This window comes from Marmota monax, unplaced genomic scaffold, assembly GCF_021218885.2.
Source record: "Marmota monax isolate L192 unplaced genomic scaffold, Marmota_monax_Labrador192_F-V1.1 WCK01_AAM20220418_F8-fsc00118, whole genome shotgun sequence".
Classification (NCBI taxonomy): Eukaryota; Metazoa; Chordata; class Mammalia; order Rodentia; family Sciuridae; genus Marmota; species Marmota monax.
This window is the reverse complement of record NW_026695231.1, coordinates 3,827,925-3,848,265: the sequence shown is the minus strand read 5'-3', so window position 1 is coordinate 3,848,265 and position 20,341 is coordinate 3,827,925.

Genomic DNA, 20,341 nt, shown 5'->3' with positions numbered 1-20,341 from the left:
GAATCATTTACCTAGACACAAGCTATTGGGAGAGAAATACAATAGGATTTAAGCATTTGCAGCCTTTGACAGACAGCTGGAGGTAAACTGATTTTTTATCTGCTTTTGCACAAATGGAATGAAGAATGGGACTGCACTATGCTTTAAAAATATGGGCAGTGATGTTGAGTGGCAAGCTAGATATTTAGGATTTCATGTAAGAATTTCAGAAAGGGATAGATTTCTTACTTTTAGAATATGAGGAATGTTAATATTGTTGACAAGCATTCTTTCCTTGCTCAGGTATTTTGTGCTAAAGAACTTTTTGCATTTTTCCACATAGAAGGGTCATTTGTATGATTAAGAAGTGACCTTGAAAAATTAAATAGCCAATCCTCATACAGGATCTTGGAAACATCAGCAATTATATTAGAGGTTCAATGTCTTCTTTGTTTCTGTTTCCCCCCACTTTGGGGTCTGTGGTTTGTGGGATTACCCCCCCAATATAGCTCTTATTATATCATCTTAATGTTTTAACAAATAGGTGATTATCTCCTGCAGACCAGATGGTTTTAATACTTTCAGCCTCTAAATTTTTGAGTTTTACTGGTATGTTCTTAAGTAATAGTTAACATTAATGTTAATAGTTAATACTAGGTAAGTTAAATGTGACTACAAAAAGACTTTAAGAAAAGGCCAATCTTGTGCGATGCTAGATACATCTCATATAGCTTATACAGTACTTATTTATTGGTCGCTCTGTGGATCACTTACAAACATCAGAGAGTTGGATGGGAAAAGATAACTGCCTTCTGCTAACTACATTTGCTATGAGGAGTACTGTGATAGAGATGTGGGATGTTTACTCACCATGATTAAGATGACTGACAATAATCCCATTCTGCAAGGATGCTAAAAGGGAAAAGGGAAGAAGAGCTTGCCTAATGTCATGCAGTTTGTAAGTAGAATAATCAAGTACTGAACAAAATATTTGCAACTCCAAATGCTACCTTTTCCTCTCTCCTCCTATCCCACTGCACCAGAATGCATCAAATACTGCACTTACTTTATTTATTCTATTTGGTCTTGATGATGCATTTCAAATATTCCTTCTTGGCCCACAATGCTTGCTTTACTGAATGTGTAGGGGCAAGTGAAGATGAGTGATAGCCCAGAAGTTTAGTGTCTGACTATTTAAATTTGACCTGCTACTAAAAGAGCTAATTTACAGAATAAATCTATAATTATTATCTATTTAAAATATAAAATGTGGAAACTGAAAAGGACCTTAGTTGCCTCTTCTTTCATTTCACAAATCAAGCAACTGATTCTCACAGTGACACAGGTAGTTATAATTCACTAACCCATCACTTATCCAATGAAGTGGCAAAATTTTTATTTTAGCTTTATTCAAGAAGTGATTTACAGAAAAAATGTTGTCATTTGGATTTTTGGTACTATTTTAGAAAATATGTTTGCTAACATAAATATGTATCTTCAGAACAAATGAATTACTGGTATATTCTTGTCTGGGATTATGAGTTTCCTTAGTATTGGATGGAATCAAACTATAGGAAAAATAAAACTAGGGGGAACTAATCTTTGGAGATTAATTCGGTTCTTCCACCCCAGTTTATGAGGCAGCAATCTTGCCATGCTTATTGATTATCAGACAAGACTACTAATCCCCTTAAGGTCATTAAGTGTACTTAATTAAAGAGCAGTTAGCAAGCTTCTCTTTACTAAAGTAATGTGGCTGTTAAAAGTGATTTGTACTTTACCAATACAGTAGCTATTAATCTGAAGGTCAATTTGTCATTTATATTTTCCCAAACAAATATATTTGGTAGGTCAAGTGAGTGCTGATATTTGTCATTCACCTTCTTGATACATAGTATCTGTAACTGTCAATTAAAAAAGAAAATGTCCAATTGCCCTATCTGTGCAATAGCATAGTCATTTCTCTTTTAGGGCATAATACTCAATTATTGTTTGCTTAACAATATGATGCTTTTTCTGCATTTGCCAGTGGTGTTATAGAGAATAGTGTTGATTTGAGAAATGAAACATTTCTTTGTAACTTGCTGAGTTCCACAAAGAATTTGAACAAGAATTACAGAAACAGATGAATTCATGTTGTGGAGTAGTTTCCGAGACTGATTTAAAAATAAAAAGTGAGTTACAAAATTCATAGTTAAAAATCTTAGGTTGCTGCATTTATTATATGTAATTTCAGGGTTTAGGAATATGCAGATGATTGCATTTGTTGACTAGCCTCCATAGCATTCTTCATTTGGTACTATTCCTCTTCAATATCTTCACACATCGTTATCTCAAGGCTGTACCTGTGGTATGGTAAATGTTCAGTGACACGGTATTGAATATTCATGTAGATGGTCAGATATTAAGTAGTTCCTAAGGAAAAGGAAGAATAATCACATAAAAAAATTGCTGGCTTTCATAGAGGTCATAGTTTGCTCTTGTTGGGCAGGATTGACATAACACATATTACTGGAATCTTATAAAAAGTCAGAGATGTTTCCAGCACCCAGAGAAGGGATGGAAAACGTGGGTGTAAGAACTGGGTTCCCTTTTAGACCAGTTCCCTTCTCTCTTGCTTTTGGGCTTCATTTTTATTTCTCAATTGGAAAATGGATTCATAAAGGCATATCTCATTTGAGGACATATAAGAAAACATGCAGCTCCCTGGAGAAAAGCAAACAACAAAAACAACTGGATTTTTATCAACAGAAGTTATTTTCAGTCTGTTTCTCCAAATTACAGTTCAAAAGTTTAGACCGTGATAATTGGAGAGAGAAGCGACTTTGTGATTTTGCAAGGTGAGCAGCAGGGGAAAATAAAACTAAGCATCATGGCTTTGAATGACAGGTAGGGAGATTCTTGACCCATTCTGATTCCAAATCCCTTCACAACCACAACATCCATTTCATAGCAGAATCCACTTCTAGAGCTGAACCAAATGTGCAAAACCTATTTGTCTGGGGAATTTGGCATAGACTACAACCAATGAAAGGTACTCTGATCTTCCCTTTGGCTCTAGATAATCATTGTTACAGCTGAAATTATTTAGTGATTCCAATTTTGGAAGTAGTATAGAGACAATTGTCTTATTTTAGTCTGATTACCTGTTTTCCAACCATAATTAATCTAGTATGCATTTTTAAGATCAGTATTATGGTACCAAGATAACAATTTGATGAACAATGGCCCAGATCAGTAGATTCCCAAAAGGCTCAGTAGGAGGTTGAAACTTAGGACTGATCAGATTTGTAAGGCCTAGGAACTGGAGGTGTGATGTCAGGCGGGAGGATAACAGCAAGTAACATTCACTGAGCTTCTTGGGTCCTATTGGGTTCATGGTTAACTCTATTATTCTGCAGCCACCTGTGAGATGGAGTCCAGTTTCCAAGTTAGGAGATTGAAGGTTATATCCTATAAATTGATTCCAGGATGAAACGCTTCTCTACTATATGACTAGTGTAAGAAGTGGGAACAGATAAATGAACATTTAGAAGGGGCAGAAAAATCATCTCCTAAACACCCCTGCCTCCAATACTCAAAACATTGAGGGATGAAAGAAGACCATTTATTTATTAATTTTTATTTATACATGACAGTAGAATGTATTTTGACATATTATACATATATGGGATACAACTTCCATTCTTTTGGTTTTACGTGATGTGGAAATACATAGGTTGTGTATTCATATATGAACATAGGAAAATACTGTCCAATTCATTCTACTAACTCTCCTACTTTCATCTCCCTCCCTCCCTTCATTCCATTTTGTCTAATCCAAAATAGTTCTATTCTTCCCTAACCTACCCCCATCAATTGTGAGTTGGCATGTACATATCAGAGAGAACATTTGGCCTTTAGTTTTATGGGATTGGCTTATTTCATTTAGAATGATAGTTTTCAGTTCCATCCATATACCAGCAAATACCATAATTTGATTTCTCTTTACAGCTCAGTAACATTCCATTTTATATATATCACATTTTCTTTGTCCATCCATCTGTTGACGGCTGGTTCCATAGTTTAGCTGCTGTGAGTTGACAATATAAACATTGATGTGGCTGCACCACCATAATATGCTGATTTTAAGTCCTTTGGGTGGGTATAAAACGAGTAGTGGGGTAACTGGATAAAATGGTGGTTCAATTCCAAGTTTTCTAAGGAAATTCCATACTGCTTTCTACAGTGGTTAAATCAATTTGCAGTCCCACCAGCAATGTAATAGTGTACCTTTTTACCCACATCCTCACCAACATTTATTAGTATTTGTATTGTTGATGTAGACCAATAGTACAGAATAGAAGGCACAGAGACAAACACACATAAATACAGATATGTCATACTAGACAAAGGCGCCAAAACCATACACTGGAGAAAAGATAGCCTTTTCAACAAACTGTGCCAGGAAAACTGGAAATCCATATGTAACAAAATGAAATTAAACCCATATCTCTCACCCTGCACAAAATTCAACTCAAAAGTGCATCAAGAACCTAGGCATTAGACCAGAGACCCTGAACCTGCTAGAAGCAAAAAAAGAGCCCAACTCTCCACCATGTTGGCTTAGGAACTGACTTCCTTAACAAGATTCCTAAAATCAAGAATCAATAAATGGGATGCAAGAAGTAAAATCAAGAATCAATAAATGGGATGGAATCAAGCTAAAATGCTTCTTCAATCAAGAATGTGAAGAGAGAGCCTATAGAATGGGAGAAAATCTTTGCCACCGGCATGTCAGATAGAGCATTAATCTCCACAAAAAGAACTCAAAAAACTTAACACCAAATAAATAAATAAATAACTCAATCCATAAGTGGGCAAAGGGACTGAACAGGCACTGCACCAAATAAGAAATACCATCTGTCAACAAATATATGAAAAAAGGTTAGTATCTATAGTGGTTAGAGAAATGCAAATTAAAACTACACCAAGAAGACCATTTATTAGTGATCATGTTAAGGTGAGTGGTGGGAAAGAGGAATGGTAGTGGTATAGCTTTCTTAAGCTTTCTCTAATCCAATGGAAGGATTGATTCCTGCAGTAAAGTTAACCAAATTCCAGAGAAAAGCATCTGATCAGGCTTATGGTATTAGGACAGTGTGGTTGTGCATTAAAAGCTTACTGTATTATTCAACATTTTTATTGGACTGAGGATTGATGCATTTGGAGTTGCAAAATCCACAACTTAACCAAGCTATCCAAGTTCCCAACTTTCACTCTGATTTCTTTTCCTAGTTGTTTTTCTGTGTGATTCTTTAACTTCCTTATGCACGTTCGTGTTTGCCAATGTCATAGCCATATCCAGGACATCTCTTTAATATTCCTTCAGTGACTATTACATTTGATTTAAAAATACATTAATTTAGATATTTTCAAGCTGCTTACCAGTTAGCAGTATTTTTAATGTCCTATTTATCTAATACAGTTGCTTGTGCTGTTTTTATAATCAGATAAGGGTCATTAAACCATTTTTGAGATTAAATAGCACAAAACCATTTTTTTCTGTTTATGTGCCCCATTAATATTTGAGCTTATGCTTACTATGGCTTAATGTTTCCATTTTAAAATATCATTTATGTTAATATGGGAAGGCTCTATTATCTAATTGTGAGGATTATTTTCATTACCTTCCAGCATAATCTCTGCAAATATTGGCCTCCATATTTCTTTGAACTAACAGATTTTTAACCTTGGGCATTTCTTAGGACATTGTTTAAAATGTTCTTATTTACTTTTACTTATTCAATTTTTTATATTTAGTGTTTTATTTTTCCAAATGTAACAGCTACACACTAATTACAAGCGCTTAGCTTCTTGTTTGGGGAGATCTATTATCTAGAACATTTATAACTTAGAAAACTCAGTTAACCTTCTTCCTGAAACAAAACAGAGACAGCTAGATGGACAGAGATTGAGAAAGAAAGAAAGAAAAAGTAAATAATAAAGGGAATTGAGATTTACTCCTCTTAAATAGTCCTTCTTTTGATTTGCAATCACTTGGATTCCACTGCTCCAAAATAGGAAAACAAGTCAACTGACGCAGTGCTCTGTATTATGCATGTTACAGGGACCCAAAGTCCCTTCCGTTATTGTTCGCCCTAAAATATCTGGAAAGCTACGATTTCAAATATTTTCTTCTATCATTGGTAGAAAAACACGATGCGTCCCATAAGTTGCTGTTAGTAGCTGGAACACAATTATTGTAAATTTCATACAACATCACTTTCAATGATGGAAGAGAAGGTCTTTCCATGCCAAGACTAACAAAGTATGTCTTTGTTCAACCTGTCAATCCGCAGAAGAGGGGTTGTTTGTGCACAGTGCACCGCCCTTCAGATGTGGACTCCTTAGGTGGCTCTGCTGGGTTGGATGGGTCAGTGACCAGGGCACCCATCACTTCTTCCAGTGCACCCTGCCCCAGTCCACTTTGGACCCCAGCATCATCAGTGACTCAGACCTCTTTCCTATCATGACAGAACTGTGTCAAATATATTTGAGAATGCAAACTTTGTGACAAGATGTTATATGTGAATGTAAGCATCTTACTAGCATCTACTATGTGATGTTATTATGTTGTATCTCATTTAATTGTCCTAATTTCTGAGTAGTGGATACTGTGAATATTCCTGTTTTATAGATGGGTAAACTCAGAGATTAAATGACTTGCTGTATAACCACATTGCTAGTAAACGAATGAACTGGAATTTGACTCCTGATGCCATGTTCATGACCACTATACTATGTTGCCTGGTAAATAACAAAATAATGATAAAGCTGATAATGATCATTATATCCAAAACATGTATTATATCCATACCTTCTTTATGGATCAGGAAGTTTGACTTTTATCTGATTATCCTCTCTCCTTAATCACTAACCCAGCTCTTGAATAAATATTTTTTGGTAAAGTAAAGAATGGGTTCAGTGTGCAGAAATTTGAAATACATGTCCCAGTACAGTAGGTCAACAATCTCATTTTCTTTCCTAGTGAAAGTGTGGTTAACAACAGCTAAATTTAAATGGTAACATAATATTTTCACTTGGTATGAAATATTCATGATGATTTTTAAAGTCTAATTTTCAAGGAAATTATTGGTCACATCTGTGTCTACAATATATTCAGCTACTTCCTTTATTTTAGCTGTCTTCAATTTGGATAAAATGCATCAAGCTTGTATTTGTCTCTCTTCAGGTATTCATGATACTTGAAAGATTGTTTGGTCATACTTGTGCTTATTGTCCCCAGCATATAGTTTACCAAATAGAGTCATAATACACGCTTAAAGATGTGAATCCTTCCTAGTCATACTATTAAACTAATGTTTCAAATCTCCTTATTGAATCACTGTTCCTCTTGATGGTAGAATGGACTTTAGTCAGCTCTGGATCTTCTCGACCATTTTAGATTTTAATTGAATTAAAAATTCCTCTTCTTTTTTCAATCCCCAGGATTAGCATTTCATTTCTGGGTCTCCCAAAGCATCATGCCATTATGGAGAAGCCTGTTCATGATGCCACCTGCTGAAGGGAGTGCAGTTCTGTATGGCCTCTGGTCTTAAGTCATAATCTCAATAGCATCCTTGTTCCGAATCCAATGTCCTCATTTATTTACATTGACCAAGTCGCAGTACTTACATAATTCTTTTGGGGACATGGGAAATATGGAGAAAGTGTCTTGTGATACTTCTGAATCTTTGTCGCAGTGGAGATGAGAGAGTTAAGTGGAAGAAGTCTCCTCTACCTGCCCCTGCCCCTTTCTATTCCCCTAATTTCCACTGCTCCTGTTGCGTTCCGGCAGAGAATCTCATTTACTTAACTTAGCTCCACCTAAGTGATCTCAAGGCCTTTCTACTCTTAGGTCATCAGACTTCTCTGGGGATTCTTTTGTTCCCTTTAATTCTTTTTTTTTTTTTCTGACTTGGCATCTGTAGATGGGAGAAGTACAGTATAAATTGGTTCTGTATGATCACACATTCTTAGAACTCTTCCCTTGTAGGAAAGGTATTTTCACCTGGACTAAACCTTGTGATGTGAAAGTCAAGACAATGATGGTTTGGTCCATTGAGCCCAGTAAGTGAGAGGGTCCAGGTAGACAGAGAGTATGAGGCTGGGGAGAGGATCCTGTTGGCATCATCTCACCATATCTGTTTAAATGCACTTCTTTCTTTCTTTTCCTTTTAGAGAGGAATGTTAGAGATGTGTGGTACATTTTGTGTTGCTGAAGAGGACATGGTTGCAGTTAGAATTCTCTGACCAATGGGAGTCCTGCTTTAGCTGTATCATCTGACCATGTGTTTCAGGGTACTTGATCGTCCCCCTATCCCAGACCACTGTTTTTCTCTCTTTCAGCTCTGGACTGTACTCTTTCCTTCCAATTAAGTTTTTACTAAGTTATTTGTATTTTGGGGGGAGGGGGTGGTGTATTTTATTTAGAGACAGTGTCTCACTGAGTAGCTTAGTGCCTTGCTTTTGCTTAGGGTTGGCTTTGATTCTCCTGCCTCAGCCTCCCAAGCCACTGGGATTATAGGAATGTGGTACCTATCATGCCTGGCTTGCATTTATTTTTGTTAGCAACTTAATGTTTAATTACAAAATTCACTGAATTAATAGCATTTTAATCAATAAATATATAAAATAGGGCTCAAATAGCTAAACAATGTACTCATTTGTTTCTTTTCATCTTATTTATTTTCCAAATACTTACTAATGTGCCCATATGATTCTTTATGCTATCATTGTTCTGGGCAATAGAGAAATAGCAGTGAGCAAGCAAATAACAATCTTCAGTTTATTATAGACTTTGTAGCCTATCTAAGAAGATGATTATTAGGTACTAACAATAAAAGATGGTGAGTGCTATGAAGGTGGAATGAAAGAGATTGCCCATATTATGGCCATAATTTTCCAAATTTGCTATGTGGCATAAAAATAGAAGAGGAAAGACTAATCTCATATACCTGGGATCAAACTAAATTTGCATCATTCCATCATCATTTGTGTGTGTGTGTGTGTGTGTGTGTGTGTATGTCAGAAGTAGGAAAGGGGTGAGAATATTAAGGCAGAGTCAACATTACTTACAAAGTATCACAATTGACTAAGTATAAATTGGATACTTCCCAAGGTATTAAAGAGATAATCACTGACTAAAGAGAGACATATGAAGAAAGTACAGCTTCTTTTATTATATAAGATGATATAGAGTATATATGAATACATACATTTTATCATTTTATTTCAACCTTAAGAACTATATTATATAGTCTGCTATTGATGAGTTTGACAAAAAAATTCCAGAATGACATTCAATGAATTCATTTGCAAAAATAGTCCTGACTTCACTAGCATTTGATGTTTAAATAAAAAGCCAACATGTAAATATAAGTCACTCATACTCAACTAAAGTTTTTGTTAGAAAAACTGTACCCATGTAGCAAACAGAAACATTTAGGGAACAGATAGTTTTATGAAATTTTATGGTGGCATTTGTACTGATGTTTTCAAAGCAATCACCAGAAATTTGGTTGGCTTTCTACCAGGCAGCCAGCAATAAGACACTTTCCTCAGGAGTCCTGGTCCCCAGTTGTATTTGTTTTTTATAACAGTTGTTTCTTTTTGCCTCCTGGACTTAAAAACACACACACACACACACACAAACAAACAAACAAAGATTTTCTTTCACCAGAATTGGGCCTATAATGTGAAGCCCTATCTCTATGAACAATGCCTGCCCTACGGCTAGCCAGATGAATAGGCAATTTGCAGGTTGCTGATTAAAATGAAAGTCTGCATGTGTATATGAATGTCTGGTCACATTTTAAAAGGGAATCTCAAATGCTGACACAATGTCTTCCCCCTTTCTATACAACCCAACAGCTTAAGTTCTTGTATACCCACTAAGCCTCATGCCATATCTTTTAAACGAAGAATGAACCTGCATATGAAAAGAAGCCAGGAAGACTTTGGCTTCATGGTGCTGCATGAAACAAGTGCCCCCTTGAGAGCCTCTTTCTGCTCCACTCCTCTGCTTCAGAACACCTGGCCCTTGGTATTTGAGTGATGTAGCAGTAGATGCTCCTGGGATTTCCACTGGCACTGAGGAAAAGCCCAGTTTTAGATCATAATAGACCAGCTACTGGTGAAGAACACAGAATGTTATCAGGAGGCTTTTACACTGGCACCTTGGAAAGGGATGCAGAGGACAGGGAGCAAAGAAGACACTGGGTAGAAGAAGATGCTGTACCCTGTGGGTTTCCTAAGTTAAGCTGGGAGACTGGAAACACTTATGCTAAACTGTAGGAATGGCAGCCATTGGTAGGAACTAATGTTCTTCCAAGAAGTGGCAGGTTAAGAAGGAGATAGCCACTGCTATGTCAAAAGAGGTAATTTTGTTTAATTACATCTTAAATGTAATCAGAAAGGCTATTGCAAAAACCTTAACTGCTTGGGGTAAATTATGAGAAAGCTCACTATTTTCCTAGAATATATTGAAGCTTCATATATGATAAAAACACCCTGTCTTCTAGTTCTGAAGCCAACCTATACCAAGTGTTCCAGTTAGGTCATTAATTCACCTTCTCACAGAGTCCTAACAATGATAACAATTGTTGAAATGATCCAAAGGCAAAGTTTCTTCTTCTCTTATCCAGAAGAGACAGGAGTGGGGCTGATTTATTTGTCTTATCTTGGCTGTCAGAATCAGACTATTCATTTGACCAAACTATTTTTTTTTATGTTTATGAAGTGGAACATGTATTTAGTTTTATGGCCCCTCAGTGAGGTGCAGGACATTTAAAAAAAGAATAAATACATAGAAAACTATGATTTATCTTCTAGTACTTAGCTGTTGGTCATGTCGTGGACACTGAATAAAGCTTATTAATTGAAGAATATCTACCAGAGGAATAAAAACCTATTGGTATGTCTAAAGAGTGAGGGTTTCCCTTTGGGAAAGCCCAGGAATTCTTCTGAGAGGAGATAACATCTTCCTTTGCTTCCTAAATCTGATCAGGAATTTATGATTCAGAGAAAAAAGGGAGAAGTCTTCTTAAACTAGCCCAAGAATTATAAAAGACATGAAATAGAAAACCCAGGGCATATTTAAGAAACTCTGAGAAGTGTGGTATGAATGAAATGTGTCCATTAACTAGGTGGAGGAAATGGAAAAAGGGCTAGAAAGAGAAAGAAGGAAACTACCAAATAACACCCAGGAAGAAAGGACCAGGAAGAAGTGCGACTGGCTATTTTTGTACCTGGAAACCCTTTGAGAAATGTCATATATTGGAGTTATTGAAGTAGATTCTTTCCCTGTCACTTTTGAATTTGTCACTTACCATAATGCTTGAACATTCGCCACAGGTTGCTGATTTAAGGTGACTGTGCCATTTAACTTGGCTTAAGAAATACCTAAGACACAATGGTACTTTGTGACAGTTTTCAAAAAAAGATGCTTCACTATTCTTTTAAGCCAAAATTATCTTTATCTGAATTTACTAGTGCCAGGTGAAAACTTTGCCCCATACCCTGACTTTTCAAAGTAATAATATTGACACGGGTATTCTGCTAAAACCAAGCACGAACTTGGAAGAACAGTGAATGCATTTGGGTGAGAACCTAACAATATTTTCCAAAAGGAAGATGAAGAAGGGAGAGGAGTAGTAGGAACCCCCCCCCCCAAATCCTGAGAGATTAGGACATTTCATATTTCCCTTCTTTTTTGAAAACCATTTCTTTATGGGAGTTCATTGGCTACAAGGGAAAGCAGGTGAGTCAAACTTGGTCCCAAGTGGGCATTTGTGCAGCTCTCCCCGATTGGTGCAACTTAGCAGAAGTAGTTGTCTGTGCTAGAATAGCAAGGGATGCATTTTCAAGGCGCTCCTGTTTAGTTGATGGATATCTACAGAGAAATCACTGCACTTCCGGGCACTGAACATTGGTCAGTCAACCCAGGCCCACTGTTGTCTTTCAGGACCCAGATAGCCACTGCTGCCCCTTCTAGAAAATCAGGAGAATGTGGCGCAAAGGAGAAACTAATTAATTTGACAAATAATAACAAATACTAATAAGGCAAATGAGATCATGGGAACAAATTAAGAAATGCATTGCACATTTTCCCCTTACCACACAAATTGGTTTTTATAAATTAGGACATTAATGTATATATAAATCCAGTTGCTGCTTACACCATTAATTTATTATCCCTTCCTGAGACAAATGATAGCTATTTAGATTCTATTAAAAGGATTAGTTGAATTTTGAGCTTGTTAAATGTCCAGGTTCCTCCAGTGCATGGTTCTCTATTTTTTTAGTCATTATTTATATTCTGAGACCAATTGAAAAGATGATTTTACTTCTGTTTTTAAAATTAGGGTATCCATAAATTTAGAGTTAGTATAGTAAAACACTTTCGGAAAGGTTGTTGTCTGATCAGGGTTTGGAATTCAGGCTTTGTTACCATGTGACCCTGAAAAAGTGTATTTATTCTACCATGAATTAGTCTTAATGCAAGGACTACAAGATTTCATCATTTTTAGATAAAACTTGCCAGTTTTTATTCTCCTTTTCCAGAAATCAAGCAAGTTTCCTGACAAGACAAAAGAACAAGTATCCAGTGAGAAATATGTTCTTCTGCTAAATAGTCATTGAAGATCTTCCAAGTTCTAGCAACTGTGAGAGGAATTAAAAATACATTAATGAATATGACAGCTCCCTTGAGGAGTTTTGGAGTACCTAGCTGACAGCCCAATGTGGAGCAAAACAAAATAGCTACGATATGTGTAAGTAAATTATTTATTTATATTAGATCGAATTTTTAAAAATTAATTCATAATTTACTTATGCTCAGTTTTTTAACAGAAAATTGAAGTAACACACACACCTATACAATAGTAAAAGTAAGACAGTTGAAAAGAAAGAGAAATACGTGCAGAAACGTATTAACAAGCAACACCAGGAATAAAATCATACCCAGAAATGTATATCATTTGCAGCTGAAATTACTAGAGATGGTCAAAATTCATCTGTAAGCTTCCTGGAGGCCATGGTAAAGAGGAAAATAGAATCATTTACAAGATTCAAGGTAAAAAGGAATACAGGGTCATTTACAAGATTAAATGTCCTGATGATAAAAACACTATTTCAGTGATGCTATCTGTAGCCACCATTTACTGAGCACTTACATTTCTCAGTGAATTCTCTTGATAACTGAAGAAACTAGAAGGACACAGAAGTAACTTGTTCAAGGACCCACATCTAGTAAATGGCAGAACTAAGATTAGAACTCAGGGTTTTTGGACTTCAAAACCTGAGCCCCCACTAACCCGCTCTATTGGGCCCTTAAGTTTGTTGTCTCACAAAACCCATGGAGGAAAATTGGACCATGGAGTCTTGGTAATGTGACATCGTAGAGGCATTTCTGAATGCCACGGAAACACAGAAGACCAAGTATTGCTACTTGTGTATGTGAGAGGAGGCAGTGGGTTTATAGAAACCCTGATATATATGCATTTACAAACTAAATAATTTATGTTTTTAGAAAGCAGATTTTACAATCCCTCGGATTCCTTTCTGGTTGTTTTCTTTTAGACAAGAAGCCACACCATCATTCATATCCTCCTTGTTTTCCTCCCTAAATCTTTTAATGATTCTAGAAGATATGATGTTAATTATTGAGATTGGCTCACAAATCTCATGTTAAAAATAGTTTATAATGCTAAGAAAATATTTACACATATGCCAAAATTTGGTTGCAACTTGTTATATTTCTTTAATCAACAGGACAAGAATAAATGTGTTATTTCAGAGCTGTGTTTGAAGGTTGGTAATCAGTAAAATGGTATTTTTTATGAGTTGCATAAATGCTTTGTGGTGTTACTGAAATATCTTAATTGCTTTTATGAATGTGTTTAATGAGTTCCATTTAAAATGTGATGTTATTTACCTTATGGGACTAAATGACTCACTCCATCCAGACACTGTGCAAACCCAAGGGAACACTGCTTTTTGCCTGCGGTGCAGGGTGAACCAGAAAGCTCTGAATCCAACTGTTAGTCGCTCTGCTCTGCCGGTGTGAGCTATGTGCTGTGCCCACAGGAGATCTGGGCTGGGGACTCTCTGTCCAGGAGCCTCTGGTCTGGTATCCAGGCTTAATTGAATAACAGCAGGGGCTTCAGCTGGAAGAGATGAGCTGGCCAGTCAAGATGGCTACAAGGTCAAGAAACAGCCTCAGAGGAAGCAGCCTCAGTTGAAGTCACAGAGCCAGTGGAAGATCAGTTTTGGAAGTTAGCAAGTTACTGAGAAGAGATTTGCTTTATGGTGGAATGAGAGGGAAGGCAAGGGGGGCATCCTCTATGCTAGAATCCTGATAATCAGTGTAGCTCAGAGGCAAAGCTCTTATTATTTTTTATCATTATTTCCAACTTTTTCCTCCATAATTTTATAGTTCTTTTACTTGTGTCTAAGCCACAATGATAGCTAATTCTAATAGGACCTACTGTATAATAGACAATGTACTTACTAAACATATTACATGCATTGTCGCATAGAGTCCTCCCAGCACTCCATGAGATATATATTGCTATTATTATTTTTCCAGTTTTACACACAAAGAAACAAACATTTGGTGACCCAGCTCAAGGTTATGCAGCTATTGACTGCAAGACATAGGCTTTGAATCCAGCACCTAGCCACTAGTCATCTTGTCAATTATGTACTTATTTATATATTTTGGGGTCATATTCACTGAATTATAAATTAGAGTTAAACTTCCTCTGTTTAAATGTGTAGTTCAGTAAGTTTGGACAAAGATACATATAATCATGTAACCATCATATTATTCATGATATAGATAAAAATATTTCTCCAACCCTAGAAGTTCTCTCATGTTCCTTTACAGTTAATTCCATTCTCTCACACACATCCCCTAATAATTAATTGATTTTCTCTATATAGTTTTGCATTTTTCATATTATCACAATAATGAAATAATACAGTTTTAATATTTTGTGTTTGGATTCTTTCACACAGCATATGTTTTTTGGATTCATCACAGTGTATGTTTTAACTGTTGATGCCTTTTGTGTGCTGAGTAGTATCTCATTTTGGGAAGTTACTACAATTTATTTATCCATTCATCATTTGATAGACATTTGGGTTGTTTTCCATTCTGGGTTACCATGAGTCAAGCAGCTATTAATATTTGCTTGTACGTCTTTCTGTGACATATGTTTTCATGTTTTAAATAAACACCTAAGGTTGGGACTGCTAAATTTTATGATGTGTGCTTAACTTTATTGGAAGCTGTCAAACTGGTTTTTAGAAATGATTGTTGCATTTGTCTGAGTTTCAGCTGCTCTGCTTCATCATCAGCAGTGCACACTGTCTTAATTTTAGCCATTCTTATATGTGTATGTTGGTATCTGTTTGTGGTTTTGTTTTAAAGTTTCCTAATGGAAAAGGTTGTAACATCTTTTCATGTTTTTATTTTCCAAATGTATGGTTCTTTTTGAAATATTTGAGTTCTTTGGTCAAGCTAAAAAATGGATTATTGGTCTTATTATTGAGTGAAACAGTTCTTTATATATTCTGAGTATAAACCCTTTCAATCGTCCTGTTATTCATTTATTCCACCCTCCAAATAGTCAATATGCATTTATGGAGTACTCCTTATTAGACACATTAGTGGACTGAACAATGTTTCCCCAAATTTATGTCCACTTGGAACCTCAAAATGTGACCTTATTTTGGAATAAGTTTTTTTTTTTTTTCCAGAAGTAATTCATTTGGGATCTGGAAAGGACATCATCCTGGATTTAGGGTAGTCGCTAAACCAAATAACTTGTGTCTTTTAAGAAAAGGACAGGACATAGAATCCATGTGAAGACAGGCAGAGATTGGAATTTTGCTGCCATAAGCTGAGGACACCAGGAGTCATCAGAAACTAGAAAAGGCAAAGAAGGATTTTCCCCAGAATCCTTGGAGGGAGTGTGACCCTGCTGACACCTTAACTTCAGTCTTTCTGCTTTCAGAACTGTGAAAATGAATCTCTGTTATCCTAAACCACTAAGTTCATGGTAATTTGTTGCAGCCACCCTAGAAAATGACACAGACACTATTCTAGAACACTGAAGCTACTAAAATGAGTAATAGTGCTCATTTTAAGAATTTAGTACTCATTTATGATGTTTAAAGAGTAATAATGCAAAATAAACTGGTATTTGGTAGCTATTTACTAAAAGAAATTGGCAATTTTTTTGCAGAATAAGCAGTATTTGAACTTATTTCTAACTTTTTTTTTTTGAGACAGGTCTCACTAATCGCTCAGATTAATCTTGAACTCTTGGACTCAAATGATCCTCCTCTATCAGCCTCCTGAGCAGCTGGGACTGCAGGTGTGTGCTACCTTACCTTTAAAAGAATGATGAGGACTTGCTTTGTCAGATGTGGGGTAGAAGGAAGGGGCAGAGAGACAAAGTTGGCAGAGAAGAGATAGCAAATAGTAGAGCCATGAGAGCCCTTGTGGGAAGGGGGATTTCATGTTTTATGCAGAATATAGAAGGGACAGGGCAGGTTATAAGGTGGGAAAGGTTGGGAGGTGAAGATGATCTGTACAAGCTGAGGACACCAGGTGTCTTGTATGCCATGCTAAAGAGTCTTTGCTTTATTGTGTACACAATATAGAAGAAGCCAAGATCTCAAAGCTGGAAAACAGTGCTATTGGACCTCAGCAGGGCAGTGATTAACAGCACATGTGCTGTAGCTCAATTCCAGTTCTACTTCTTAAGTATGAAATCTTGAGCGCATATCCTATTGTCAATCTTTCATCTGTCAACTTGAGGTAATAATAGTAACTATGCAAAGGACTGATGTGAAGAATAAATAAGTTCAACAGGTATGATTCTTAGGGACTTAATAAATATTAGACACTGATCTGAATGTTAGTTGTTATTGTCAGGAGTGCATTTTATTAACAGAAAGTGCATTCTGGCAGGAGTATGGAAATACTTAAGGCAGAGAAAACTCTTATAAGGTAGTAATTAATTATTTCAGCAAAAGTCTGAACAATGTATGGAGGAAGAGAGGTTTTGGGACTGTTTTATGTAGAATCAAAGGGTTGATATGATGTGAAGAATCAAGAACGGAGGAAAGATGTTGGTTCAGAAAGTCCTGCTTTGAGGCACAGAATATGTTGATAGTTTTAACAGACAGTAGGAATATAGAAACCCAGTGGGATTTGGGGGAGGTACAGCAGGAACTGGAGAATACATTTTATTTAGACATAAGTTTAAGGTGACCATGACATCCAGGTTAAGAGCCTTGCAAGGCAGCTTAGAAGGCATTCTGAAAGAAAGGGAAGGGATGTAAATCTGTTTCTTAATTGTGGACTGGAACAACACTTTATGTGAATCATCTGGGGCTCTTATTACAAATGCAAATTCATGAACAAGCCTTTCTCCCCGACACCCTCCCCCACCACTTCAAAGTCTATTGAGTCAAAATACCTGAAAGTCAGACCCTAGGATTGCATGCTAAGTGTTTTTCACAAGTGATGCTGGCACTTGCAAGAATCGTTGGTTTCTGGAAAACCTGTGGGCTAGTCCTTGGTTTTTCATTAAAATCATCTTGGAAACTTTTAAAGTGGGTTCTACGTCCAAGAGATTCCAATTCCATTGGTCTAGGATGAGGGTCACAGTCTTAGCCTGCTCAAAAATTATCCCAGGTGATTCTAATTTGCAGCCATGAACTAGAAAAACAAAAGGAGCAATACATGAGAAGGTAAAAGAAATGACCTGAAGGTCAGAGAAATCTGGGAGTCAAGTGAGAAAAATATTTTTTTAAAGGAGGAATGGGTAACATTACTAAATGCGACAGGTGTTTATAGTTGCAAGAGAACTAGAACAGAAAAAAGACACGCCGATTTGACCAATAGGAGACCAGGGATGGTTTTAAGGGCAGGATCTTCAATGGAGTAGAAATACAAGGAAGTAAGCAGCCGGTGTGTGGCAGCAACCAAAACAGCCTATACTTTCATAGAGTGTGATGAGAGATGGAACGGATCTTACAGCAAAGGCAATATCCTCAGTGCACCTACAAGTATGTTTTTTAGTAAGTTCTAGAAAACAATGTGATGAAGATGTAATTTTTTAGAAAAGTTTTTTTTTTTTTTTTTTAGACTTTGCTCTTTAAAATGAATTCAGAGTTTTAGACTTGAAGAAGAAAGTTCTCTCCCTACAAGTCAGAGGTAAGGATTAAAGAAAGTGGAAATCTGTGGTGATGATGGGAGGATATGTACCATTTTCTTGTTCCTTTTTCCCAGTGCTGAAAAAGGTTCAGTCCTTTACTGTGAGAGAAGGAATTGGGGGTCACCGGAGAACTTGAAGGGGTGGTAAATTGTTTGCATGGGGGAATGTGAGAGGAAACTGAGTAATGACCAACAGACACTGCTGGACAGTGGGCAAGAGGCCCATAAGGAGGAGAAGTTGTAGATGATTCAAAGTGGGAGCAGTACATCCAGCCAGGTGATTTTTCTCTAATGACACAGCAGTACATACAGAGGACATGGAAAGTTGCATCTGGTGTGGGCCTGGCATGGGGAGATGGAAAAACGAGGGAGAACTTACATCGTTCCAGCATTGTTAAAGTGATGGGTATAATGAGTTTGCAGCGTGGGGAGGAGGGGCCTGCCTGTGATAGTGAAGGATGAGGTAAGAATTACGGTCTGCCTAGCTCCTGATGTAGGTAAAACAAATGCTGAATGTTTTCTCTGATATAAGGAGGTTGACTCATAGTAGGGTAGGGAGGGAGAGCATGGGAGAAATAGATGAATTCTATTTAAGGAAGAGGGGTGGGAGGACCAGGGAGGGGCCAGGGGTTTAGCAAGGATGGTGGAAAGTGAGGGACATCATTTCCCCCTACTTCCCCTATCTCACAACTTCCCTTCCAAGGTAGCATGGGTTGGGAGACTTGGGAAGGAACTGACAGTTCTCAGTGACCCTGCCCACATGCACATTATGACCACCTAGGGAGCTCTTCATTTTCTGAAAGACTTTAGGCTTTTTAAGCTGAAATCATAAAGAGAGCTCTTCTCCCCATGATCTCTTTTCTGTCCTGTCATATCCCTTCCCTGAAACAGCAAGGAGATGAGCTACCTGCAATGGGAGGGATGTGAAGGCAAATAAATTTTGTGGGAAAATAATTGAGAAGGGTCACCCCTCCCTATAAATTTTGCTTCTGGAGTTAATGCACACTCAAATTTTATTTAAACTGCAGTAGAAAAAGATTACGGATGAAAAGTCTAAACAAAGTGCATAGGCCTTTTGGTAGGTCTATAGTATTGAAGGGCTAGCAAGAATTCCAAGAGGGAAGGTGAGACTCCTGGAATTAGCCTGATTAAAGTAGCAGCCTATTTTGCTTAGTTTCCACAAAGAAAGCAGGAACTTCTGCATCTTGCCAAATGGTGAATACACTTTTATAATTTGTAGATTCTTTTTTCATTAGGATGCTCATTACCTACTTTAGAAATTCTTCATCATTATTTACCTTAGAGTACATGAATTTTTATCTGTAGAAAGCCCAACAGAATATAGTAGACACTTTCAAAATCAAACCTCAACTATGTAAGGACAAATGTTAATGTGTTTTTAAACATCAAAAGCATTTTGTTAGCTTAATTAAAGACATGGAATATAACTGAATTGAATTGAATATCTGACTATAGACTTCTCTTCTGAGATTTACTAAGGGAGAAAATAGCACCCCTTTGTCCTGCTTGAAAAATTTGCAAAGTACACCTGCCTGGTGCATTGTATTGTATCAAGGCATGGAACACTGTTCACATTTTGGGTTTTTTTTTTAATGAAATATGCTCTCAAGGGACAATTCTACATACCTGTTATGTGAGAGAAGCAGCAATATCAAAACATTGGGAGTAGGAAAGTTGTGATATAAAAGTCCACAGCAAGAGAATGGAAAGCTACTAAACTAGGGATTTAAGTCAAAATTTTCTAAATTTGTACATAAAACAGTCAATTATTCTGAAAGAGGATTTGCACTGAAAGCAGAAACAGTAATTCTCAACATTGTGCAAAGTAAGGCATTAAGACAAGGAAAAGGTTAAAGAAGAGAACGATGTAACTCTTAATTCACCTTCTCTGAAAGGTGGACCTCAAAGATTTTGTTTTATTACTAACTTTGACAATATAAAAATTATGTAAGAAAATGTTTTGAGACGTATGATTCAAAATGAAAGACTGAGCTCATGCTATAGTCCCGCCTATGCCACCTCTAAATAATGTTAGGAAAGAGATCAAAAATAAACACCAAGCCA